Raw genomic sequence first — 9,242 nt, 5'->3', positions numbered from 1 at the left:
GCAGCCGCAGTGTGAACGTGTGGGTATTACCCCACGGTACGATGTGGAAAAGGCACATCGAACAGCTACAACCGCGTTTTGACCATCCAGCAGATGAAGCAGATGTGGAAACATCCAATCCGGTCCAACAACCACCAAGAACGTCTTCAAGAAGACGTAAGCCAAAAAGAATGTTTGAATGTTAACTCTTTCACGAGTTTTCAGAGTAGAAGGGAGGTGTTGTGTATCGCTACGGGTCATTGCTTTCAGTTTCGACACATGGTCTGCGGAAAGTTGCATGGATGCTTAAGTATTCAATGAGGCGTAAACTCTCGTGCTAAGACGTGGTTGTATCTTTATGCAGTGATTGAAGAGTAGTTCGTGAAGTACAGTGCGTTGTTATTGTGTTGTCTGACTGATAAGCGTTTCGTTCAATATACAAAAACCTATATCTTACCGAAGTATCTCCTGACTTAATAACGAGGCAGAAGTAAGAATACAACATGAATATTCGATGATTCAAAGCACGAGCTCTGACAAAATTAACGATTTTCACACTATCAGACAAAATTTCTTTCATATTTGTTGGGAGAGTTTTCGATGCTAATGCATGGCGATGTAAAAAACAATGAGTAACGATGATCTCAGGAAAATCATCAGCGTTGTTTGAGCATAATCTCTTTTCTTTTGAAAAATTTATTCCATTTTTGAAATTATACAATAAGATTTCCATTGAGCCTTCGTGGACCCCCTAAAACTAGTCCGCTTACCCCTTGGGGGTCCACGGACTCCAGTTTAAGAACCCCTGCTCTACAAGTATGCGAAACTATCAGGAATAACTAATCAAGGCTTTGTCAGTCCGAGGATGAAGATTCAAAACCAACCAAAGTTATTTTAAACATCATACGACGTCCAACTGATGTCAAAACTATTTTAACCTTTTGCCGCCAAATGTGGCACGACAATTTTTTGTGTGGAGTATTTATTCAAGTAGCTTTAGAAGATGGAGAAATAAAAACGTTATATTTATGGTAGCTTATCCGTAGTTTGTTTTTTTAAAGCAAACGTTTGTGGTGACAACGCGGGCAGGCTTTCAAAATTTCACTAAAAGCGATGTGGTGCCACAATGAGACACTAGTGCTTCCCTGAAAAAAGACATTGAATTAATCCCTCTGTTGGTATGAAAAAGTCATTATTTGAAGCTTAAGTTCAATTTCCAACCAAACCTTTACGACTTCTGCAGATATCTCGTCTTTGATTTGATGAATTTGATCAAATAGCCTTAGCCTACAGATTGTGATTCCTAAACAAAATACAGCATTAGGCGACAAAATACCCAAACAGTTACTAAAACAAAGTAAAATTTATCGAAATGTTCTGGGGAGCAAGCCCCAATAGGACCATAACTATCTTTACCTTACTTACTATATACATTTTCGGACTTAATTTTTACATTGTCAATTTTTTCACATTTTGCTTCGCTAATACTCTAGTGCCTCCTCTTTTTCTAGATCCGCTAGTGATGTAATGGGGAGAGTGGGGTTAGTAGAAAGGCGGGGTTAGTTGAAAAGTTATCATTTTTTTAGCTATTGATGACTTTTAAAGATATTTACTGCCACCATGTGATGTAGTTTATAAAAACACACAATCCATGTTAGTTTCGATTTGTTGAGTCAAGTTATGCCTGTTTGGCTGACAATTTTGTATTTTCTTACTTTCGAAGTGAAATGTTTAGCGTTTTAAGAAACATCTTTTGCGTCGATGTCGTTAAAGATAGGCAGAAGTATTTTGGTGTGTGTCAGCTGTAGGTGTTCTACAACAACAAGAAATAAACAAATTTTAGTTTATTGCACCATGCTTGAATATTTTAGGAAAATAATTTGTCATATGCTAATGGGGCTGGTTGGAAAATATTGGGTGGGGTTAGTTGGAAAATGTTTTGATACCAGTATGACGATGTAATATGATGCGAGTATATCGTCGTGGTATGATAGTACGTAGTATAAGCTCCAATGTACTTGTTTTAAGCAGATAGAGGCCTACTGGTAAAATTTTAATTTTAATAGCTTTGAAAGTGCAATATATACAGTATCACAAGTTTTAAGAATGAGTTTATTAAAAAACGTTCTTACGGTGATTAGGTGTAGAATTTATTGCATTTTGATTTCAAAGCAAGTAAACATATTAGCTTACAACCCTATGTAAATGTTTGTTGGTTGAAAAAAGAGTATCCAGTTAATTAGTGCGCAGTAAATTGATGTTTTTCAACTAACCCCAGGCATGGGGTTAGTTGAAAAATCAATTGTATGTTTGTTTATTTTAAATTTGCATTAAAAGTTAAATTGACTGAATACTTATTTTTAGTTGTATGATAGGGGAGAACATTTACAGTAGATGATAATTAATTTAAGCCACTTCAAGTTGTCAGGTTATGCTCCAATTGTTTTTAATTCCACTTTAAAAAAAAACTTTCCAACTAACCCCAGTATTACCAGGGAAAATTAAAAAAGGAAACTTTATAAGGTAAATTCAGGGAAAATTTATTAAGGAAAATTTGCAAGGTAACTTAAATTCAGGGAAAATTTGAAATTCTGTCCGCGATGTCTCCACCTGAGGGAGGCCACATCGTAAAGTAACCTACACAAGACATATTTTACTTCATACTTCTATTGACACTGGAATAAGTTAATTTAATTTTTGACTAGTTGGGTGAGCAGTGTGTTCAGGTCGAAACATGGCACTATTTTCTTAGTTTTCAAGTGCATAAAAATCCACACCCACTTATAGGCTATAGCCTATAAGTGGGGTCGGGCATGCAAGGCTCGCGATCCATACTTACATGGCTATTTTGATGACGGCATCTGGCTTGCAGATAAATCTAACCTTCTAAAGCTCAAAACGCAAAAGTCTTGTCATTTTCATCACAATTTAGAATTAAAAATACGCTTAGAATGTACCAAATTAAAAGTAACTTTTTAATTTTTTTTTTGTGAAACCCTCAGACCCTTGCTAGTTTTCTCATTTTAAACGAAGGCTCGGCCGTGCTAACGATTGACATATAGCCTACTACATGATTTTCCATTGAGGCACGTTTTAAACCTTTGAAGGTTTTGCCACCTTTTTCCGTTCATTAACGTGCTGGTTGGTCTATATCGATTTTTGTAGTTACTGTAGCATCTTTTTCGTCCCGGACGCGTTAATGACGAAAAACAAAATGATTGATTGATTAATTAGACTGAGTATTAAAACATCATATGGCTCTCACAGAAGTTACATTTCCAAATATGAAGCTTTTATGGCTCTCTTACCTTAAAAGGTTTCCGACCCCTGGCCTATAGGATAGACCAAATATCCAGCATACGGCTGCAAATACCCGATATCTATGCCACTGAAAATTTTGCAGAAACTGAGAAAGCTTTCATGTAAGAGGCTTTTAGGAAAAAACAGAGCGACCACCAGCTCATCAAGCAATATAAAATAAACACAATTGTAACGATACGATTTGCTTCAAGCGCCGTGTAAACCGCCCCCATTTCCTCCGGCCAGAGTGCTCACTGCTGTTTAGGGGCCCAATCAGTTTAGTCTGCAATGTTTTTTGACAGTTTTAACAAAGGAAAAATCTACTATACAAGCTCGATAATCAAAAGCTGCAATTATGCAAGACCGTATTTAGCTACTGCTTCTCAAACCCCTGGGTGAGGGGCTTGGGGGCCCACCTCTGTCTAGGGGGCCACGCATCTATTTAGGTCGTGCGACGTTTTTGGCTTGCAATTTTACATGTAACACTTATGAACTTATAAGTTATTTTTTTACATTTTTGCTAATTTCTCGCTCGCTTTGCTCGCTCCACCACATTTTATTTACCTGATCAGAGACATTGGGCATCAGGGCAGTTGAGAGGATGATTTAGGCCAGGTAGGTTACTAATGAGATTCTGGGGTCTCTAATTAAGATATTTCTGAAAAAACGTACTATTTCCAACGAATACGAAATGGTTTCTGGAAGTTACGGACCCCTAAAATTATCCCTGGCCAAGGTCCAAAAGTAGGCTATCTTCTGGACTCCCCTGTTAACGCTACTATTGGGCAAGCATAATTTTAGAAGTAGGCCTAAATTAAGAGAATAAAAAGTTTTTCGTGTCTCACAAAAAATTAACAAAAAAATTAATATTCAAAAGAAAATCCTGCTCACTCAAATAGCTTAGGTAATTAGGCTTAGTTATAAAGTGAAATATGCCATAAAAATACTAGCCTATAGGAGTATAGGTGATACGTACGTCAGGACACCTCAGATAGATTTGCGATGTTCTAGGATGCTGAAACATAACACCATACTAGGGTATAGGCCTACAAATTATAAAATTCTTGAAATCCTACTGCGATCGTAAAGTTTTTTTTTTTAAATGATAGGCTAACTTAAATTTTAAACCAATTCTTCTGCACAGATTCAATTTTAATTTGATGAATTTGGTTACATAGACCTACGTAGCGACCTATGGTTACCTAAAAAGTGTGTATCTTGACAAAAAAAACATTATTGCGCAAAAAAATGCCTAAAAAGTGACCATTACAAGATTAGGATATACTTGTCAAAGTTTTCCGATAGGAAAGCCACCCACACCCCCTACCATGGTTGATTTTTGTGCATTGTCCACTCATCTTATAAATTTTGCTTTGTTTAAACTCTTGTCCTTCGTCATATTTTTTCCAGATCCGCTACTGCATTGTTGGCATGTTTTCTATTTTTTTTTTCTAGAAAATCTGAGAGTTGTTTACTCTTTGCTGAAATGATGAATATAAAATTGTTCCCTACATTGAAAGAGTTTGCAGTCATAACCTAACGCTTTTTTGTCCTATTAAGAGTTATCACTAAACATAGGTAGCCTATATACCCACTAGTGGATTTCGGGAAGAGGGGGAAAGGATGGTGCTCACACGGCCCTGCGTGTATATGTCGGCTATTGTATATCCAATAAAAGCCAACATTCATGTCGCAGTTCATGAAACGGCAAATATTTTGTGTCGTGTGAAATGTCACCTCACACTTGCACACACCAGCGTTTTTTGTCAAAGTTTGTCCCAAATATAAAAAAAAATCTGTTTTTAGACTTGTGTCTCATGCTATAACTTATTGGTGTTGTCCATGTCATTGAGCATCACAAAGTAGCCAGAGAAACATACAAGGACAAGACAAAGGACTGCAGTTGCAAATGCTCCAGAATAAATGCAACTTTATTTTGCAACTTTCATTAAATAGGCTAAATGTAGGATAGGCTAATTTTATCCTTTTTTCAAAAACGATAAGAGCTCACTTATAACAAAATATTGGATTATGCAAAAAAAAGTAGGAATGATAAATTTTCTCGGATTATGCTTATCGAGAACATTTATAAGTAGGCTGTTGTAAGCAAGAACACGTTTATCATCAAGAAAGTCTATAATGACGTGAACAGAAAGAAAAAAGAGAAAGCATGTCTGATTTCTTTTTATTTTGGGACTTAGAACATCGAATTCCCAAAGCTACAGACAAAAGAGATATGCCTTCTATCAAGAAATTTCGATCGGAAAAAATAATAAAAAGAAAAAATTAAAACCTTGCATTATGCTTGCACCTTTCTCAGTTAATCGTCATCAACCACCAAACATTACGATGGCTACTCGCCACATATACCCTGACATCTAATTCAGAATACCTCCGTCTCGAGAGCAATAAAAAACAGAGCTCTTTGGTATCTAGACTAGCAAGAAAGATTGAAGTGATAAATAATATAATTGCTACTGCAAAGGCAATGATAACAACAATCATTTAATTTACTACAATCGTTGAAAAAATAGCATCAATAAAAAATTTCCATAATTGACGATTTCAAGATAAATTTCTCTTTTCTTTCCTCATGGTGTTCTGCTAAAGATTGAATTCTTTGCTCAGAAGTCAAACTGACTCGTTTTTGTCGTATCAAGTCTTACGCCTGGCAGTTCAAACCGAAGATCAATTAGACGGGAAGGCAAGGAATTCAGTCATCGCGTCTACCTTTAAAGACGCCACCATTAAGTGTCTAGAAACTCTAGTCTGGATACTCAACCTCGTGCTCTTGTGAGGTGTCCACCGGCGCCGTTTCGAGCGTCGTACAAAGGCTTTGCTCCTCGGCCAAGCAGACATGTTTCACGAAACTATGAAACAACGACAAATTTGGTATTTTTGTACAATCTAGAACAGTGGTTCTCAAACTGGGGTCCGCGGTCCTTTTGGGGTCCGCGAGACAATTTTCTGGGACCGCGAAGCACCTTCCAAAAAATTAACACGAACCCGATGAAAAAAAAATAGTGGAAAGTAAAAATTTTAAGGCAACTTATTTTCCAAACCAAACTTAACAGATATATTTTAGTAAGCTGGTTTGTCATCCTTCCACACAGTTTTTTAAGTCTGGCCTTGCGTTTCATTGTGTGATAGCCTTTGTTTAGTTTCTATCGCCTTTGTGACATCAAGGAGTACATTATGGTGACGTCCTCCTACAGCACTCGTGTTTATGAGATCAAGAACAGAATTGCGAAATATACTTGACTAAAAAGGAGGTAGGCGAAGTTGATTAAGGCTGGTTATTTTCACTGATTTAAGTATTGAATTGAATACTTCCAAACTTTTAGATTTTTTAGCAAAAATTAGCCATAAATTGAGAACTTTTTGACTGTACTAATTGAATTTTTAACTTAAATTTGAGTACAAGAAGTGAAAATGGCTCAGCCTCGAAAAAAATTAAGATTCTATGAGTCCTATGTTCAATTTGGTTTCACTGTGATACATTCGGGAGGAGAAAAAAAGCCTCAGTGCGTGCTGTGCTGTAAAGTTTTAGCAAGTTCTGCTCTGGAACCTAGCAAGCTGAAAAAACATTTGGTAACACATCAAGATCATATTGAACCAAATGAAACCTAACATAGAACTAAACACTCAAGCAGGTGCACCCATTTTATTTACGTGTGCATTTTTGATTGCATGTAACAAATAAACTATTATTTACCGTTTCTGCGCTAATTTGCCTTAAGTTTATCAAGACCGTGAGTCGTTGCAAAAATCGCAAGGGGACCGTTCAACAAATTTTTTGAAAAAGTTTGAGAACCACTGATCTAGAACATTCGATTACCAAAATTGACAAGTCAAAGTTTGTCTTTTTGCAAACTTTGGTTAGTTTGGCAATAAATTGTAAGAAAAATTGGTAGTTTGTCAAAGCGACACGAAATTGAATTCTTTGCAGAAATATTTAGGCAGGTTTATGCGAGAGCCTACTTCAAATGACAGAAAGACTAATGAACAATCCACGAAAATTTGCTGAAAGCCCCACAATAAAGTCATGGCCCATAATTTACAGACTGCATAAAATAGCCTACTTTAAAAGCTTGTGGGCGCCCTATTTCAACACAACTCGTTTCAAAGACTTAGGCTATACAGTATACAGGCTTGTTTTTCTACCCACAGATGGTCAAAACAGCATTGCAAATGCAATATTGCGCGGTTATTTAAAGTGCCATGGTAGTGCTCAAGAGTGGATTACTTAATGTTTCTTGCACATTAAGAAAAATTGCTGCAAGTTGAAGCGCTCTCTGACGTCATCGCGCTGACGTTGACAATGGAACGTCGTTGTTAAAGGAAGGGTGAAATTTGAAGGAAAACCAGTAATTAGTTTCCAATACCGGACCCAATATGAACAATATCAAACTACTCGCGGGACAATTCCAAAAGAAATTAGCAGCATTTAGAAATTGAGAAAGGCTATCGCAGCCCCGTGTGGCACGCACTCTGGTCGATTACTAAGCTTTTCCAAAAACATCAAAGCGTAAATAACTTTGTGATGTAATAATTTCGCAACATAGTTTTTTAAGGAAAACAATATTTTGTTGAATGCGTTAGACATATTTTCTTTATTTCACGCAAGCGCATCTGCATAATGTACAAATTAGATCGTTCTTGATGACGGTATTTTGAAAAATGTAGGCTAAAAAGTTTTAAAATAGCGGTAAATTTTTTTGTATTGAAGAAAGCTCGTTTTGTAATAGGAGGAAGTTAGGATAAGTATCAGGTACCGAATTGATTCCGATTTACGGAAGCAAAAAAAATTAAATTTTCTGCAAAATTGTTTTGAAATGTTTACCCAAAAAACTCCTTTGACTTTGAAACTATTTTTTTAGAATTTGAAAATACGTATTTCTACAATGGGTCTACTTGTATCAAAGCATTGGACAGTGGACACTGCAGTGCGTTAGCTTATTTATTAGATTTTTATAGTTTTGGGGAGAAGTAGCTCTGCAATATCACAGACATAAACAGATGACAAACAACAACTTAACCAATATCCTTATGATTTTATTTCTTTTATCTGATTTTATGCTGAAGCTAAATCTCTTTTGCTATCACTAGCTGGTGGTCGAAGCTCGCACATTATAATCTAAACTTATTAGCCTTACGTTGTTTCCACAGTTAAAATATTTAGTAAGATTTGTGAAGTCACACCAGCACCTCTTTTACGTTTGTGCTTCTAAAACTTTTGCATACCCATCGCCAGTAGTGATGCAACTAAGTTCAGTAATTAAAAAAAAAAAATGCGCTTGATGTTAGTGATACATTCAACCATACAAAAATTGTTAGAATATTTTGTGAGGCCAGTGACAGAATAAGAAAAAAATAATTATTTTGTGAGGCCAGTGACAGCTGTAAAATCACTTTCTTGTTTAAATGGTTGAAAACGTACATTCACATCTTTATGAAACAAACCTTTATACTTCATCACAATGAAGCATCTTTGGGGCAAATTTCAAAAACAATAATAATCTTACAATGATCTGTCGACGTTGCTTCAACATCTTCCGCGTAAAATCGGCAGAAGTTCATTGAAACAAGAATAAGCCGAGTGATTGCGAAAAAAATTACAGCCGAAAAAGAAGGAAGTAATCTTGCGCAAGAAAATACCGAATAGCCGCGACCTTGCCCTGCAGAGCTAGCTTCTTCCTTTATATGAGCCACTGCGTCAGAACAGGTGATTTAAACGCTAAGCTCCTGCTAATATAGAGTGGTCATCGCAACTAATGCTCAATCGACAGCATGATTGTGTAAGCTTGCATAGGATTGGAAAATACAATCTCAGAGATTTCAGAAAGATAGCAGACCAAAACCATGTCATATTTTGTTGGAATAGCAAAAAATAACCAAATGGTAACCTCTACTCTTTGTCAAGCTCCCAACGGGAAAACCTTCAGTAGGCTTATTCACTTCTG

Source organism: Aplidium turbinatum, chromosome 2, assembly GCF_918807975.1.
Source record: "Aplidium turbinatum chromosome 2, kaAplTurb1.1, whole genome shotgun sequence".
Taxonomy (NCBI): domain Eukaryota; kingdom Metazoa; phylum Chordata; class Ascidiacea; order Aplousobranchia; family Polyclinidae; genus Aplidium; species Aplidium turbinatum.
This window is presented reverse-complemented; position numbering follows the sequence as displayed.